The 18,048-nt window shown below is 45.9% G+C and overlaps 1 protein-coding gene across 2 annotated transcripts in view; it reads left to right on the plus strand.

Annotated features, from left to right (window-relative positions):
* Window positions 1–503: 503 nt before the first annotated feature.
* Window positions 504–18,048, plus strand: part of LOC144828284 (uncharacterized) — a 210,623-nt gene continuing 193,078 nt past the window's right edge. Inside the window, exon 1 of one of the 2 annotated variants that reach the window (XM_078686365.1) lies at window positions 504–597. The gene's annotated coding sequence lies outside the window, so the exon portion shown is untranslated. The remainder of the gene's footprint in view (window positions 598–18,048) is intronic. The other variant, XM_078686366.1, reaches the window with a different exon arrangement.

Consider the following 18,048-nt stretch of genomic DNA (forward strand, 5'->3'; position numbering starts at 1 on the left):
TCTCTGTGTTTCCTTATTCCAGGTGACTTCCCTGCCCCCTCTGATCCCTGCAGTTTGCTTTGTCTTATCATCTGGACCTAAATACAGACAGAGCTGGAACCTTGTGCCAACTCACACCAGGTCCTGCGTGCTCTTAAATGGTTCTTATCACACATTAACTCGAATATATTTGTCATTTTTTATATGGTGTCATCTTGGCCTAAGGGCATCGGAGAGCTCGGGATGACGTCACACAAAGGGCTCCACGTTTACCAAAATGTCACACATTGCACGGCAGTAACAAGGGCAAAGGCTCATGTTTTACATGAAGGCGGAGCTTCACTTATAACAACCGTTTCAAATCTCAAACCATCTTGTGGCCGTTCAAAAATCGTCATCATTCAAAACTTACCACGCGGCCGCTCTCGTCACGCGGCGGTTAGGATCCCTGGACTCGGTGTGACGCACGGGAGCTGAAAGTTTGGACAGCGAGGGCTTCCGTAGATGATTAATGACGCCTCGACGTGCCTACGTCACACTGACAGCCATCTTAGTGTTTCATGGAATCCTTCGACCGGGCTCTGTGAACCGCCGACATTAACTTATTTTTATCACCAAGTAAGACTTTCACATTTTACAACTGATTCAAAGTACTTTAAGCCTCGACTTATAAACGGAACCTTTTACAACAGCGCCATCTACTGGGTTTGCTCTAGTGGTTCTATCTTTTTATATTCGACATATTTCCAAATGGTTCTACTGTGGTTATGTTAACCTCTTCCTTCCTTCTAGGAATTTATTTTATGAAGTTTTGATGAATAACTTTTACCAAGATAATAATTCCATTGTTGTTTACAGTGCTTTTGGAAGGTGATAATTTCCAGAAATGCTCTACTTTAAAATTTGTGTACTTTAATTTCTACAGTTATTCTAGAAACGCATATGGAGAATCCTTACAAGTTTATCTAGTTTTTCCAAACTGATAATTCTCACATGGTTTAGTTTTTGAATTTTTATATATTATTTTCGTTTGGGAAATCCATTTGTAATTTTGAGCTTCAACCATGCAGAATGTAGCCACTCCTACATTCTTTCTTTCTAACCCTGGAGGTCCGCCTATCAAATGACAAATGTGGAAGAAGGTATCCGAATGGGTGATGCACACTTACAACGCAACTTTTACGTCGTAATGCTGTTACAACGCAGCTATTACAACGCAGGATCCATTACATCGGATGCCATTACAACGCATGGCATTACATCGCATATGCTATTACAACGCATACCATTACATCGTAAGTATTGGTAAGTATATACATTTTTTTTATTTTATTTAATATTATATAATTGATTTAATTATTATTAATTATAAATAAAAATAAATAAAAATATTTATTTATGTTTTTAAATATTATAAATTAAATTTATTAATTTAAGTAATTTTTTTAATAAGTATGAGTATAGGAGTATATGTTTTGGTGTACTGAGGTATATGTTTTGGGGTGTTTGGGTATTTTTTGGTTTTAGGGCAGGGTTTGGGTTTTGGGGTACAGGGGTGTTTTTATGTTTCAGGGCTAGGTTTGGGTTTTGGGGTACAGGGGTGTTTTTAGGTTTCAGGGTAGGGTTTGGGTTTTGGGGTACAGGGGTGTTTTTAGGTTTCAGGGTAGGGTTTGGGTTTTGAGGTACAGGGGTGTTTTTAGGTTTCAGGGTAGGGTTTGGGTTTTGGGGTACAGGGGTGTTTTTAGGTTTCAGGGTAGGGTTTGGGTTTTGAGGTACAGGGGTGTTTTTAGGTTTCAGGGTAGGGTTTGGGTTTTGGGGTACAGGGGTTTTTTTAGGTTTCAGGGTAGGGTTTGGGTTTTGGGGTACAGGGGTGTTTTTAGGTTTCAGGGTAGGGTTTGGGTTTTGGGGTAAAGGGGTGTTTTTAGGTTTCAGGGTAGGGTTTGGGTTTTGAGGTACAGGGGTGTTTTTAGGTTTCAGGGTAGGGTTTGGGTTTTGGGGTACAGGGGTGTTTTTAGGTTTCAGGGTAGGGTTTGGGTTTTGAGGTACAGGGGTGTTTTTAGGTTTCAGGGTAGGGTTTGGGTTTTGGGGTACAGGGGTGTTTTTAGGTTTCAGGGTAGGGTTTGGGGTACAGGGGTGTTTTTAGGGTTAAGGGTTGGGTTTGTGATTAGGGCTAAATAAATTATAGTTACCATTTATAAATTAATTAAAATATATTTATTAAATTAAATTAATTATATTATATTAATTACATTTTTAATTAAATTAATTAAATTAAAAAAAATTATTTTAATTAATTTAATTTCATTACAATTTTAAACATATTTAAATTAAAATAATTTCATTATATTAATTAATTAAAATTAATTACAATTTTTATTAAAATTAAATTAAATAAATAGATTTAAATTTATTAAATTAAATTAACTACTATTTTAAAATGTATTATAATTAAATTAAATTAATTAAATTAATTAAATTAAATTAATTACATTTTTTTTAAAAAGTATACTTACCTATACTTACGATGTAATGCCATGCGTTGTAATAGCATCTGCGATGTAATGCCATGCGTTGTAATGGCATCCGATGTAATAGATCCTGCGTTGTAAAAATTCCGATGTAACGGAATGCGTTGTAATAATCCGCGATATAGTGACACCAATCCATCCGAATGATATGCCAAAGTTTGTGGGACAAAACCTTAGCGCTGAGAGATGCACTGCGTCTGAAGGCCAAGAGTTCTTTGACCATTTACCAGACATTTATGATTCCACACTTAATGAGTGCGAAATACGTATTTTGAAATTGGATAGACATTATCTACCGAAAGTTAGCACTATTCTTGAGCACAACCATTTTGGAAGACGTAATCAAAATGAAGGCGAATCAGTAGACAATTATATCACTGCTCTTAGAAAATTAGATTCATCCTGCAAATTTGGAGCCCTCCTGGCGTAAAGAATTAGAGATCAATTTATGTTGGGTTGCAATGTGCAGAAAGTAAGAGATGGCATTTGGCAGAAGGACGAGCCTTCATTAGATGAGGTCATAACCCCCGCACTCTGCCCCACTCCCACTTGTACAATACCTTCTCTCATATAGTATTCCTTCTCATGCCAAGAAAACCAACGTACACGCTCATCTTGTGGTGGTCATTTATTGGCCGCAGTTTATTAGGAATACAAGGAAACATATATATATACTTTGCATATTTTGCCTGTTAAGTCCTGGCAAACGTCCTTGTTATTGTCTCTTGACCCTTCCGGGTCGTTTCCTTTGTTAGGTTGGATTTTTTGCACTCCCTTTGCGTGGGAGGGAGTAGTTTCTGTCCCGGAGTTAGGCCACCTCGCTACCACTGAGGTGCCAGGTTTTTAAGAACCCGGTGGTGCCAGGGGATAACACCCGAATACCTCTGAGTTCCCCCTTGTTTCGGACCACAGAAACTCGGAGTCTTCTAGTCGCAGTCAGAGATCAAGTTTTATTGGCAGCTACCAAGTAACAGGTGTCCTAGAAGCACGACAAGCACGGGTCATGTGTTCTCAGGAGACTGTTCGTTTTTACAGAACCAGCCTTCTCCTTATATACAAAAATAATAGCTGCAAGCAAGAATTCTTGAGTTTACGATATGGCTATACACATATTTCTACAATAATACAAAAGAGCGAAGTCATGTAGGCAAGCCCGTATTTTAGATGTCCAATTCGTGATAGATTACCTAGCCAGGCACGGAACTCCCATCAGATATCAGTGAAACCCCAATAAAAGAAGGCACCTCCTAGTCATAAAACTGGCCATAAACGTGGAGCGTGGACAGGTGTGTATGTGTGTAGAAAACATGATCTGTATGCGGTGAATGGTTTGTAGTATGTTGTGCATTGATGCTATCGTGTTTGGCCACTGGGCGAGGAGCTGCCCAAACAGGTTTGGCTGGAGGCAAGGGAGTCAGTTGGGACAGGTCAGGGGGGAGTCAGGGAAGGTGGACGTGTCCTTTTTAGATCAAGCTCGACCTTTAATTGACTTATCATGAGGGCAAGACACAAGATGGATACCGTTTACAAAATGGAGTTTGAGGGGTCGGGACGGAAACTACGATTCAGGGGTGTTAGTAAACCTCGATCAGGACGCAAATGCATAGGAATGATGTCCTAATCATTATCGGTTCGTCAACACCAAATTCGTCATGGTACGTTGAGGTTTCGGGACACGGATATCGGACCTTGATACCGGGACAACAGTAGGGTCCAGAATTTCAGAACCACAGACCTCCTTTTGCCCTCATATAAGGCAATAATTCATGTTAATCCGAGTCTAAATCTGTATGAAGGAATTCGTGGAGATGCTGCTGTAGCATCATTCTGTTGCTCAGTTCGTCCCTTGACACAGGCTTCCGTACACATGAGGTAGCACAGAGGCCACATAGTGCAGCAGCGCACTGTACACACAGGCAGAACATAAACAGAAGTGCTAAGATCATCCCAATGAAGATCAGTGTTTTCCATCCCCAGGTAGCGATCAGTTCCCAGAACCACCCTAGTAAGGACCAGTCCCCTTTTTCTACGTGAAGGGAACCAGATATCTCGTGTAGCTTAGAGATGGCCTGGTACACTGTCGGTGCGTTATCAGGGATGAAAATGCAACAACTGGATTGGATCACTCTACACACACCACCACGATTGGCAAGTATGATATCTAGGGCAACTCGGTTCTGAAGGGTCATAAGTCGATCCGACTGAAGTTCGGTCGTCAAATTTCCAAGGGCTCCGGCCGTTGTAATCACGGCCGATTCAACTATCCTCGATAACTGGCGAATATTCCTGCTGTTCACCATAGGCCCCCAAAATGGCAGAAAACCCTTTGCGAAGTCAGCGAATTCCTGACCCGCGGTATCGTCTTTACTCACGACACCTCTAGCTGTCCTTGTCCGATGGTAATCTGCTCTGGCCGTGTAGGTGGGAGGCAGCAGAAATTAGATAAAGCATGTACCTGAGAAGTCAGGGGGCAACCATGTGTAGGCTTGGTCATGGCAGACGAAATACGTGCCTTTGGCTGCTAATAATATAGGGGAAGTTCGGGAAGCGAACACATATGTTTCCGCGCATATACTCTTTCCTAATTGTGCTTTGGGATCCCTGCCGATACCTTGTAAACATAAGTGACCTCGGTTGGGTACTATCCAAACTGGGCGGGATTTCTTTGCTGTCTGGCTCTTACTCAGGTAAACCCCATATTTAGTTACGTTCCAACGAGTGTACGGAGTGAGTTCATCTTGGGAATCGTTAGATATGTGTCGAACTCTCTACTCATATTTCTTATCCCTGCTACTAGTGCCTTGTTACTGGAAGCACTCTCAGTAGAACGGGTCGGGTATGGTTCTAGGGCGAATAGGAACATGGTCTGGAAAGCCCACAGAGAACCATAATAACTGAATGGCAGGATGAAGTATGGGATACCCTTATCAGTCGTGTGTGGCATGAGTCCACATATCCAACAGTTCGATGTGTTCATTATGGACTGGTGTTGGTGTAGAAGTTGAATACATGAGTTATTTACAAATTCGAGTCTTCTGGCAGACTCGTGTTCAGGTAGAGGGTGAAAGTAGTGTGGAGAGATAGTAGGAGGAGGCGGTGGCCGGGTGTCATTTGAAAAAGTAACTTGGAATACGAATAGAGTATAACCAGTCAAAAACATCGTTATGCTACACAACATTAAAATACATGTTATCAAAAACCTTCTTTTGGCCAGTATAGTGCATAATTGTCTTTCAAAGTTTGCGAATCTGGTAGGTCTCTTTACCCTAGGAAACTCCATCCTCTAGTTGCTGCCCGCGGTGGTAGGTTGGTTCTGCCAGGGAGTGCGCTCTGTTCAGTCCGGGGTAACTCCCTTGGACCAACCAGAACCGTTGACCTAAACGTCCCCAGCTGCACTCCCCAGACTTCAACCGCGACCCTAGCAGCAGAACCGGATGGCGGTTCGAAAATCAAAAATGAGCAAGTTTCCTGAGAGTGAGAGAGCTGAAAAATCAAAAATAGTTCTTGGGGAAAGGGAAATCACATTACTTTGCTGTTTATTAGTCTCTTTGTCTTGACCTTAGATTGTATTGTTGTTTCCCAGGTACTGTGTGGTCTTCAAACAATGTCTTAGGTTCTGAAGTGTCCAACTGCATTGACGGTGGCACAAGTCCTTGTAAAATATGATCACTCTCCTTTTCGGTACCAGTTTCTTTTAAGCGTGCATCGCTGAAAGGGATGAAGCAAAGTATGGATTCTGTCTTCGTTGACCCACCGGTCGTATGGAAGGGGCAGAGAGACCCGTTTACAATGGGTCCCGTGCACCCAGTCCTTCTTGCCTTCCACCCGAACAGCTGATCTCGTGGAAAGAAGTACCAGGTAAGGTCCGGTCCACCTCGGCTGTCCGTTGTTTGTGCGCTGGAAATTCCGCACCAAGACCCACGTGCCGGGTGTGATGGAGTGACCTGGATCGTCAGAGGCTGGCGGAGAGGAACTGTGAACCTGTTGGTGTAAAACACGCAATTTAGTTGTCAATTCGCACAAATAGTCAAGCAGTACGGGGTGTTCTATTTTGCTGAGTTTGTTTGGCCTTGGCACGCCCCAGACGTTGGCTGGGCGGCCAAACACTATCTCATGGGGGCTAAGTCCTAACCTGGAATGGACTGTCATTCTGGTTGACAAGAGTGCTAGGGGCAAGGCGTCAGGCCATGTAAGACCTGTACAGGCTTGGATCTTGGCTAATTTGAGCTTTAAAGTGCCATTGTAGCACTCTACTAATCCAGCTGATTGGGGGTGATTCGCAGAGTGAAACTTTTGTTGTATGCCTAAACACTCACACACTCTCTTCATCACGCGTCCTACGAATTCACTTCCATTATCACTCCAGACGATTCTAGGCATGCCAAATCTCGGGAAGAACTCTTTGACAAGGGCTTTGGCAGTTGACAAGGCAGTATTGTCCTTAAGGGGGTACGCTTCCACCCACCTGGAAAAAGCGCAAACAACAACGAGCACATACTTCAGATTGTTGCATCTCTCCATGTGAATGAAATCGTGCTGCAAAACCTCGAACGGATACGTTGGAGGCGCAAAATGACCAGCTGGAGTTGGGGTTCCCCTACCGGGATTGTACTTCAAACACACCATACAGTTTCTGACCACATTCTCTGCATATTTCGGGATATTGCTATTTTGCCATACTGGGGCCAATACTTTACAGATTCCTTTCGAACTGATGTGTGCAAATCCATGAGCCATTGTTACTACTGCAAGTACATAGGCGTTAGGTAATAGCCATCGCTGGTGTTCTGACAATTCGACCCAACAACCATTCGCATCTAACCTACCCTTACTTTCTCTCCATTCATTCACCTCTTTCTCAGTTGCCTCGGCTTGTATAGATTTCACGCTTTCGATGGTGTCCTCACACATTCCCACATCAGTAATCCATCTAGCGGGACCTACAACATACATCCGACTCATTGTGTTCCTTGCAGTCTCTTTCGCAACCTCGTCTGCAAATGCATTCCCGCGGCCAACATCATCCTGAATCTTTTTGTGTGCACTGCATTTTACAATGGCAACTTGTAGTGGCAAGGTCAGTGACTGGAGGAGCTCATTAACTAACTGACCATGTTGTATTTTTGCACCATGTGACGTAAGAAACCCACGTTCACGCCACAATCTCCCAAAACTGTAAGCCACACCAAAGGCGTATTGGCTGTCAGTGTACACATTCACTCGCTTTCCTTTCGCTAACACACATGCTCTGGTAAGCGCAATTAGCTCTGCAGCTTGTGCAGAATTATGGGAAATGCGCGCAGTCTCTATAATGGTGTGTAACGTCGTTACGGCATATGCTGCAGTCGTATCACCATTCGGCAGCTTGAAACATGAACCATCAACCCATAAAGTATCGTTGCATTCAGGAAGGGGAGTGTCCTGTAAGTCTACTCTCCCTTTTGTCTCTTCTTCTGTCCTAAAATAGCAGTCATGGTTATCAATCTTGTCTGTTTCTGTCGGAATGGGTAATAACGTTGCGGGATTCAGTGTATCGCACCTTTTTATGTGGATGTGACTTGCTAGCAGTGTAAGTTCGTAACTGGATAGTCGAGCGCTAGTAAGGTGTTGTGTCTTCGTCCTGTTTAGTAAAATGTCTACTGCATGCGGAACCATAACGATCAGAGTATTATTCATGACTAATCCAGCGGATTGTCGGATGTAGACAGCTGCTGTGGCGGTAGCCCTCAGACAACTTGGTAGGGCTTTAGCCACAGGGTCTAGAGTTGCCGAAAAATACGCGCATGGGCGCTGTCTGTCCCCAAAATGTTGTGTTAAAACTGATAATGCACAACCTTCCTTCTCATGGACATATAATGTAAAAGGCTTACTGTAGTTGGGGTTTCCCAACACAGGGGCCGAACATAATGCATCACGCAACTTGTGGAAACTCGTTTGACAATCCTCAGACCAAGGCATAGGATTTGGCGTGTCTTTGCAGAGTAGTGCCAGCAAGGGTTTAGCTAGTAGTGAGAAATTCGGTATCCATTGTCTACAGTACGATGTAATGCCCAAGAAGGCTCGAACCTCTCTGTGTGTCCTTGGGGCACTTAGTTCTGCAATTGCCTGTATTCTTTCTGGTGTCAGTCTCCTTCCCTCCTTCGACAAGATGTGACCTAGGTAGGTTACTTCTTGTCGGCAAAATTGTAGTTTGGAAAGAGAGACTTTGTGCTTCATGTTACATAAGTGATGCAATAATGACAGCCTTGCTCGTTTGCAAATTTCTTCAGTGTCTGCAGTGATCAGCAGATCGTCTACGTACTGAATCAGAGTTGAACCATTCGGTAGAATAATCGTGTCTAGTTGTGTTTTCAGGGCCTGACTGAATATTGATGGGCTTTCGCAGTAGCCTTGAGGAGCGCACTTGAAGCGGAAGCTTCGTCCTCCTAAATTGAATCCGAAAATATCTCTACTCTCCTCAGCAATCGGGATGCTGAAGAAAGCGTTCTTCAGGTCGATCACCGAGAACCAATTTGCTGAAGCTGGAACCATCGTCAATAAAGCAGTAATGTCGTGGACAACTGGAAAATGTGGGATAACTATCTTGTTCACTTCTCTGAGGTTGATCACGAACCTATACACAGGGGGCTGTGAAGGATCGGTACGCTTTAAGACCGGTAAGACTGGACTGTTACAAACATTTCCTGTTGTCTCTTCGATGACGTCTTTATCAATCAGGTCATAAACAATCGTCAATAACGCCTTTTCACATTCGCTAGATATTTTGTATTGGGGAATACGTGGCAACCTAACGTTGGCTTTCAATGTTATGACATATGGTGCTATCTCCAAACGACCTACATCATTAGAACCGTTAGCCCAAAGTATATCAGGAAGTGATGACAATTCAGTTGCAATATTTTCCTTTGACACATACATTGGAGAAACGACTTTCTTACCTAAAGTAAGCTGTACTCCCAAGGGAGAACAGTACAAAGTCGCATACAACCTCTTTAGTAAATCCAAACCTAACAAATTCTCACCGCAACCTGTTGTAAGAATGAGGGGTGCTTCTAATTCGCAAGGGCCAATAGAAAGAGATATAGGACTAGAGATCGGGTTTCTAACAGGGGCGCCAGAGAAACCTACTGAAACATTTATTTCGCCGGACAAAGGTGCGCTAGGAAGTTTCGAGTGCATGATAGAACTTTTTGTAGCACCAGTATCCAGCAGAAATGGCTCTGACACTCCTGAGGTAATTACCTTGACATAAGGTCCATTCTAATCTACTGGAACTGAAACAACTCCCTCTCTTTGTCCATGGCTGTCCTAGCAATCATTACCCTCATTTTCGTGTTCGGTGTAATAGTCGTCAGCATAGTACTGAGCTGACCTGGTCGACGCATTATTCTGTTGGTCAAAGCTGTTCATCGAATTTTGAGGTGGAAAAGAAGTTGTATTTTGCATGAAATTTCCACGGCCCCTACCTCTAGGGGCATGCTGAACACCTCTTCCCCTTACACCTGAAGCACCGCTCAAACGTCGCGCAAGAGCCGGACAATTACCTTTAAAGTGACCCTCTTCTTTGCAATACGCACATTGATTCGGGCCATAAGCAATACGCTGATGGGAAAACTCGTTTCCTTGCGCGTTTCTCGAATACTGCTGTTGTTGTTGATAATTGGGCTGACTAGTCGTACGAGGCGGATAGGCTTGCTGGAGAAGAACTTTAGTTTTTAAATCTTTCGTCTTTTTGTCGACTTTATCTAGCTCGTCTTTGCGCCTATTTTCATAGTACTGGGCTGTAGCTAAAATTTGAGCTGACGTAGAGACAGCCCAAGCACTCTCTGAATCTTTCAGTTTATTACACAGTTCAGGTATTAAATTATGTACGAATTTGTCTACAAACAATCTTTGACCTCCCTCGGTAGCCATATCCTGACCACTATGATCGGTGAAAGTCTCCTCAAATCTTGTGAAAAAGTCAGACACATTCTCATCTTTCTTCTGTTTGCACGCAGATAGCTTGGCCCAGTTTACGCGTACTTCAGGCATTATCGTTTTCATGTACGCGATAATTCTACCGGGAAGTTCGGCTATTAACGGCTCAGGTTTAGAACCACCAATTTGTCTAGCATCTATAGCGGCAATGTTCGCCCATGAGTCACCTAGTTCTTGGTCATGGTTCGTATGACGTATTTTGCTCCTTAGAGGATGTGGAACAACGTTCCCAAACAACATGTCTATATCCGCTAAATTCATTATACATGAGCTTGCAGTTTGCGATAAGTCCTTATAATACCCAGTCAGGTTTTTACGAGGATCAGGCAGTGTCTGCTTGAGTGCTAAGACATCGGATCTTTTCCAGGGGACATGTACCCATACACGCTGGAAATGAGGCAGAATCGGTGGATTCGCATTCGCATCACCTGCCCTCCAAACCGGAGGAACCTCTCTCATGGGGTACTGTCTCGCTCTTTTCCCACCTGGTGCATCATCTTCGTGACATGATCTAGAGAAGTTTCCCTTACTCCTATAAGAGAGCAATAACTCTATCGCTTTCTCAACATCTGCACCTATAATCATACCTTCCTAGAACTTAAAGCGTGTACGCCATAGTTCGTTCATTGTGTATTTGGGATCATTTGTCTTCACATCTTCGCCCAGATATACACACATTTCTTCCAATACGTATCTCTGAGTGGGTGCATTCCATTGACGGAAAACTTCCATAACAGACTGAACATCATATCTAACAGTATCCGTAATCCATTGGCGTGCTAGTTCATTCAGCACTTTTCTTTCCTCGTAATCAGGCAGTTGACTACGTAACTGTCTATCTTCTGTTTTAGGGGTCGTTCTAGGCGACCCGAAGAAAGGTGAAAGCAGACCAGTGACGGTACCTGTCACTCTTTGTCTAATAGAAGGAGAAGCTTGCGGAGGGGCAAATGCATCAGAAAAAACAGGCTGAGGCAAAGAAGAAGTAGAGGCAATAGAAGAGGAAGTTGAAGTAGTAGCAGACGTAGTATCATAGACAATAGCTGGAGCTGTAGGCAAAGTCGTAGAAGTAGATGGAGTAGGTAGCAAAGACGGCGGCCCTTGAGAAGGCTGCGCCGGAGAAGTAGAAACCAGCTGAAGAGGAGCTGGCGTTCGTGCAAGAGCTGGGTTACGTGCGCCGGGGCGCGGTATAGTAAAACGCTTTGGCGTTGTAGTAGCGTCGAACGCATACGGAGGAGGTGAGCTTAATAAGTGGGACATTAATGGATCTTTCTCGGATCCCTCCTCTTGACCTTGTCCCTTATTTGGTAACATCGGGTAGCATTTATCTACTGCTAGTTTCTTGCTCCTAAGTATTTGTTCGCTTTCTTGCTCTTCCTCGTTATCCCTGTATTCAACGGCAGCTTGCACCATTGACATACCTCTTTTATTCTTTTTTGCTAATTTTATTTCTTTCTGTTTGGCTTCTTTGCGCCATAAGCGGAAAGAGTCAAACATCGCCGGCCGGGCTTTTCTCTTAAATAATTTGACCTCTAGGTTATCTAATATTTCTGAGTCGAAACTACCATATTGGGGCCATTTTAAAACACCATCCTTGCGGGTGTATTTTATCCACACTTCATTATATGTGATAGGACCTACGCCGTGCTTTACATAGAGCTCATACGTTGGAGTTCCAATCGGAGGAACCGGACAGGAATCCTCTAATCGGGAGTCCTTACTATAACCAAGACAAAACAAGTTTCCAAGTCTGCTAAAACCAGGCATCTTTGCTCACTAGTCTAGCTTCAAACTTCAAAGGATTATCTGTTACGATATTTCTCGTGAATACACAAGTCCTTCGGCTTTGGGGCTTGCAAGTACCAAATCAAAGCGTATCTCAAGGATACCAAAAACTAAGGACAAACTAAGGACTGGGAGACGCTCCACTTATACTTAACTGAAGTATTTGAAGATCGGTGACGTCGCTAGAAGACTCGTCTATCGTTTCGCTCTACCAAGGATCACTGGGTCCAAAACAAGGCGATAGTCAGGGCAGCAGTCGGGACGCGGGGAACCTCGCAGCAAAGACCTTTGGAACCACGTCGACATACAGGGGTCGCTGAAGTGGCTGGCCGTCCTCTGGAATTTTCACACGAAGCTCCTCACGAACATCTGGCTTGGACCGTCGCCGCTTGATACCGCCCCGAGTTGGGCGCCAACTGAGGTGCCGGGTTTTTAAGAACCCGGTGGTGCCAGGGGATAACTCCCGAAGACCTCTGAGTTCCCCCTTGTTTTGGACCACAGAAACTCGGAGTCTTCTAGTCGCAGTCAGAGATCAAGTTTTATTGGCAGCTACCAAGTAACAGGTGTCCTAGAAGCACGGGTCATGTGTTCTCAGGAGACTGTTCGTTTTTACAGAACCAGCCTTCTCCTTATATACAAAAATAATAGCTGCAAGCAAGAATTCTTGAGTTTACGATATGGCTATACACATATTTCTACAATAATACAAAAGAGCGAAGTCATGTAGGCAAGCCCGTATTTTAGATGTCCAATTCGTGATAGATTACCTAGCCAGGCCCGGAACTCCCATCAGATATCGGTGAAACCCCAATAAAAGAAGGCACCTCCTAGTCATAAAACTGTCCATAAACGTGGAGCGTGGACAGGTGTGTATGTGTGTAGAAAACATGATCTGTATGCGGTGAATGGTTTGTGGTATGTTGTGCATTGATGCTATCGTGTTTGGCCACTGGGCGAGGAGCTGCCCAAACAGGTTTGGCTGGAGGCAAGGGAGTCAGTTGGGACAGGTCAGGGGGGAGTCAGGGAAGGTGGACGTGTCCTTTTTAGATCAAGCTCGACCTTTAATTGACTTATCATGAGGGCAAGACACAAGATGGATACCGTTTACAAAATGGAGTTTGAGGGGTCGGGACGGAAACTACGATTCAGGGGTGTTAGCAAACCTCGATCAGGACGCAAATGCATAGGAATGATGTCCTAATCATTATCGGTTCGTCGACACCAAATTCGTCATGGTACGTTGAGGTTTCGGGACACGGATATCGGACCTTGATACCGGGACAACAGTAGGGTCCAGAATTTCAGAACCACACCATGTCCGATTCTTGTTGTGCCCTGCCTTCCGGCAGGGGCTGGGCTGCGAGTGCCGTCCCCGTTTGCTACTCCCCCCAATCTTTGGTAGGCCAACTTCCCAGCCGTGAGGCATCCCAGGGTGAGTGGTCCTACACACCTGTCCTTAGGCCCAACTCACCCAGCCGTGAGGCATCTGAAGGTGAGTGGACCTATTCTGGCACACAGCCCTCCGGTGTGCCTCCCTACCAACCGTTATCAGCGTAGTTCTTCGCCACGCCGTCTGGGAGGCTTCCGTCTCCCCGCGGCTCCCCCCAACTACGTCCTGATCTTCCATCTTTGCATCCTACCAGGACCATTGCTCCCTTCCGGTTGGACCGGCTTGAGCATCTATTCTCTGCTGTTGTCTCCTCCCGTTTCGTTTCCTCAGCGCCTTCCCCTGGCTGTTTTTGAAAATGTGCTCCTCTGATCCTCGTCGTCTTACCAGGGGTCAGCCTGGCGGTAAGTACCCGAGCTCCAGTGCTTTGCCTGCATATGTCATGTTAGCCCCCGCATTCACTATTTTCAGTAGGTTTGCTGTAGTGTTCTTGGATTGGTGGGGGCAGTGTTCCGCTGCCACTGCTGCTGTAAGAACTCGACAGTGTGGGCGCTGGGGGGCTTCTCTGACGCCCTTCGAGACTACTCTTGCCATTAACCTGCTCACTGGGGGCAAGGCATTTGAACCTGGAGGTTTCTGAGCAGGATTCTGTACGCATAATAGCGCACCTACTTCCATCCTCCTGTCTCTAGTAAAGTCCGCCCCAATATTTCGGACCATTGTCCTTGATGGGGCGAGATCCCTTTGAGGCCAAGGCCTCGCACCTCCACTAAATGTAGATCAAGTTTAGCTGTCTTTACCATGCGGTGCTTGGTACACTTCCATCGCTTCCTACTATTGTGATAATGTTAGAAACCGGTTTGAGGATTGCATCACCAAGAGAGCGATATCCCTCTGGAATTCAAATATCACCCAGTACCGGGGGGGATGCGCTGCCTGGCGGTGTAAGCCACCCCACCAGCGTCCAGGTGGTGATGTCCCCCTCCTGCTAAAGCGGAGACAACTTAATCTGGGGAACAGGACCCGGACGTGGATTGCACCTTGATGTCTCGTGCACTCCCCTTTATATACGGGTGTCTCACCAGATTATAGGCATGGTTTGAGACTGTCGGCGTCCGGGGCCTTCTGCTGAAATGAGAAGCCGGCATAGGTGTTCAGGTAACCTTGACATTGGCCTTTCGCTATAGTACGTTTCGCTGAAACAACTACGTGCCCTGCTAGCTGTATATTGGAGGCTGCTTCGGTAAGTACAGGCAGTCTTTGGCAGCCTTGTTTCTTGGGCCGTGATACCTAATTGTAATACATCCGTAGGCAGATGAGTCGTCTCCATGAAGAGGTCGTCACCGACTGCAACCACTACTTCTTACACAACAGGCCTCCAGCGCTGGGGTAAGTTGTAATTCTTCCTGCATAAGGAATTATTCTGAAGTTGTACATTCCTGTATTACCTATGTCCCTGATAAAGTGCCTAGGGGCTTTTACTGAGGTTACTCCCCATCACTCTTCTCATTACTAGCATCCCCGAGGTATTGGCGCACCTTACATGAGTACCGTAGTCTACCTCAAACCCTCGGGCGCGGGCGATTATTCGCCCGGGCGGCTTCCCCCAGAAGCGGACGCGACTCCGAGGCTCGGCCCCCGTACCCCCCGACTGCAGTCTCGCCTACGGACCGCCCCTACCTGCCTTTCTTATCATGGTGGAGTGCCTACGCTCCCGGAAGCAAAGTGGGAGGGGGGAGGGGGTGTCCGCTCCTTTCTGCCCGCTGCTGCCCTGGATCTTCCAATTGTCCCTGCTGTCTGCTTCTGACCTCAGGACCTGCGCTGGGTGTCCCTGCATCAATTAGCCTGTGGCGTGTGAGCGAATCTCTGTCAGAGCCTGCTATTTTGGCCTGACATCCGATCAGGCATCCCCGTATTATCACAGCCCAGGTAGTATGCTCCGTGAGCCAATGTCTCGGGTGGGGCCACCTAACACGTTTCTCCCAGGCGCCTGTGCACGCTCATGAACTTATGTGCGACTCTGAGACTTATCTGGAACTGTGCACTGGGGGAAATCTTGGTTGGACCTGCCAAGTCCCGACAGGGGATTGTGCCCGTTGCACACAAAATTCCACTTGTTGTTTAGGCATGTCTTTAATCCCTTTGCAGTGTTAACCAACTCACACCAGTATGTGTTGCGCGGCTTCATGAAGACAGTGTTGCTCATGAGCCGTCAAAGGTAATGTGCGTGCCTTGGAGGTAGACCGGTTCCCTCACCCGTAGCGCTTCTCATGGGACAGGAGGTATTGTAGAGTGTGAGCCCTTAATCCGATCGCCCTATTCCCAGTGCAATCTTAAATAGCGCAGGCCTGCCACTTCGCAAATTTTTACCAGCGCTCGCCTGCCCGGATGTAAATATACAGCGCTAGCTCCTTTTTGCTTGGCACAGGGGCTTCCTAGCTTATAGAACCTCCTTTACTAGACTGTTTGAATTCCGGCAGAGTGCAGCCATGGTCTTTCTGACAAACCAGGACTAACTGACTTAACTTATAATGGTATGCTGTGCGCTCTGCCTGGTTCAAGCCCTTTGCAGCAATAAGATTAACAATCTGTAACCTGTTAATGTAGCGTTGTGGGGGTCAGACTACTCTGGGCCTTGTATGACGAATCACCGCTGCTAGAGGCAGAGATAGGGCTCTCAACGCTCCTAACTAGTTTTCAAAATGAAGAGCAGCGAAAGCCAAGTCAATTTCTTCAATCCCTTTCTTTTTTTAAAACATTTCTTTTTTTTATATATATACGTGGTCGGGCCTAAACCTCCGACCTCAACCTTGGAAGCTCTTTCCACTTATCACTTATGGTAACGCAGCATGGTCTACTTAAATAGGTGCCTGGGTGACGGATATTATAAGGCTAACATTCCTATCCTGATTAAAGACAAGTTGCGCTGGTCCTGCCATGATTTGCCAGTTAATGGATTATTAAACCAAGCTCCAGCTTTCCAAACCTTATTTCTGCCATGCCGGGCATTATGAATGGCAGGTACCAAGAAACAAATGTACCGGGGAAGTTGCCTCAAATGGCATCCTCAACGAGCACAATGCAAACCCCGACTGTCCTTCTGAACGCATCTTGTTTTGCCTGTTTGCCTTTAATTTGCCGAAAGTGAGCATAGCATGAGCATCTGCACGATGGCCTGGGTCATTTTACCGTCCGGGCCACTTCCAATGATTTATTGGAGTACTGTGTGCGCACAGGCACACAGGCATTACGAGTCCATCTCATGCTCTGAACCCGCTTAGACCACGCCCCACCCTGTGTCCCAGGGTAATGGCCGTCCGGGCGGAGGATATGAATGCCTCCCTGCTCAGGTCAAATCAAACCTTCACTTCCCCGCACCACTTTGTGTCGTGCAAAGGGGGGCCCCCAGCAGCACAATGATGTCCTGAGATAGAAACTATTTGCAACTAATATGGTTGTTGCACACGAACCTACGACTTAGTACAGCTATCCCTCCGTTCCGAAATCAGGTTATAAACCAGCCGTTATGACGTCACCCATCCTGTAATCGTGCAGTTCTACAATGGAATTTCTGAAAGGCTCTAGCTTTTCTCTGCGCCAGTCATCCCTTGATTCTAGAGCGCGGCCGAGCCAGCAAAATAAGGAGTTGGACTTCTTTGCATATTACACTTTAGCAGTGTGGGGGTGTGGTGCCAGGCATGTTTCTTGACAACAAAAGGGGTACCTTTGAGGGGATGATAGCGCGAGTTTCTAGTCTACATTTTTTGGGGAATTATAGCACCGGGAGGTATACTTTAACATAGTCCTCCGTCCATAATCATTATTTTATTTTATTCATTTACATTTATTAAACGGTGTCTCCTAGCTGAGGTCCCATGTTGACAAGAGTGTCCGATATAACAGGGGTTAACCCGAGGCTCAACACCTGGCCTACCCGGCAGAGTCAGCAGCAACAGCGTGAGGTGACATGAGCAACTTGGGACACTGGCCACGATCGCGTTCTCATTCCCCTTTGCCCTCGCGCCACTAGGTGTCACTGCTGCCACACCGCACGTTAAAACCCAGCACATAGCACCATTGCCGCCCGGCCCTCCTGCGAGGGCGCCGCCGGAAGTGCCGCAAAATCGACATCTAGCATACCAAGGATGTTAGGTATCGGGCGCTTTCTTTCTTTGTTCTATGCTCTAGGGACTTTGCACATTTTATTAAGCTGGCCATGTCTCTTTTCTGGTACCTTGAAGGGGCATTAAACAATATTCACGCAGCTGTTTCTTACCTCCTTTGATGGCTGCGGGGGCACTGCCGCCCGCCCCGGCCTTTGTCTTCTCGGGGGCACCACCGCCCGCACCGACCGCCGCCTGGTTCCGGCCTGGCTGTTGTCCCTTAATTGCT

Source organism: Lissotriton helveticus, chromosome 4_1 (genome assembly GCF_964261635.1).
Source record: "Lissotriton helveticus chromosome 4_1, aLisHel1.1, whole genome shotgun sequence".
NCBI classification, from domain to species: Eukaryota; Metazoa; Chordata; class Amphibia; order Caudata; family Salamandridae; genus Lissotriton; species Lissotriton helveticus.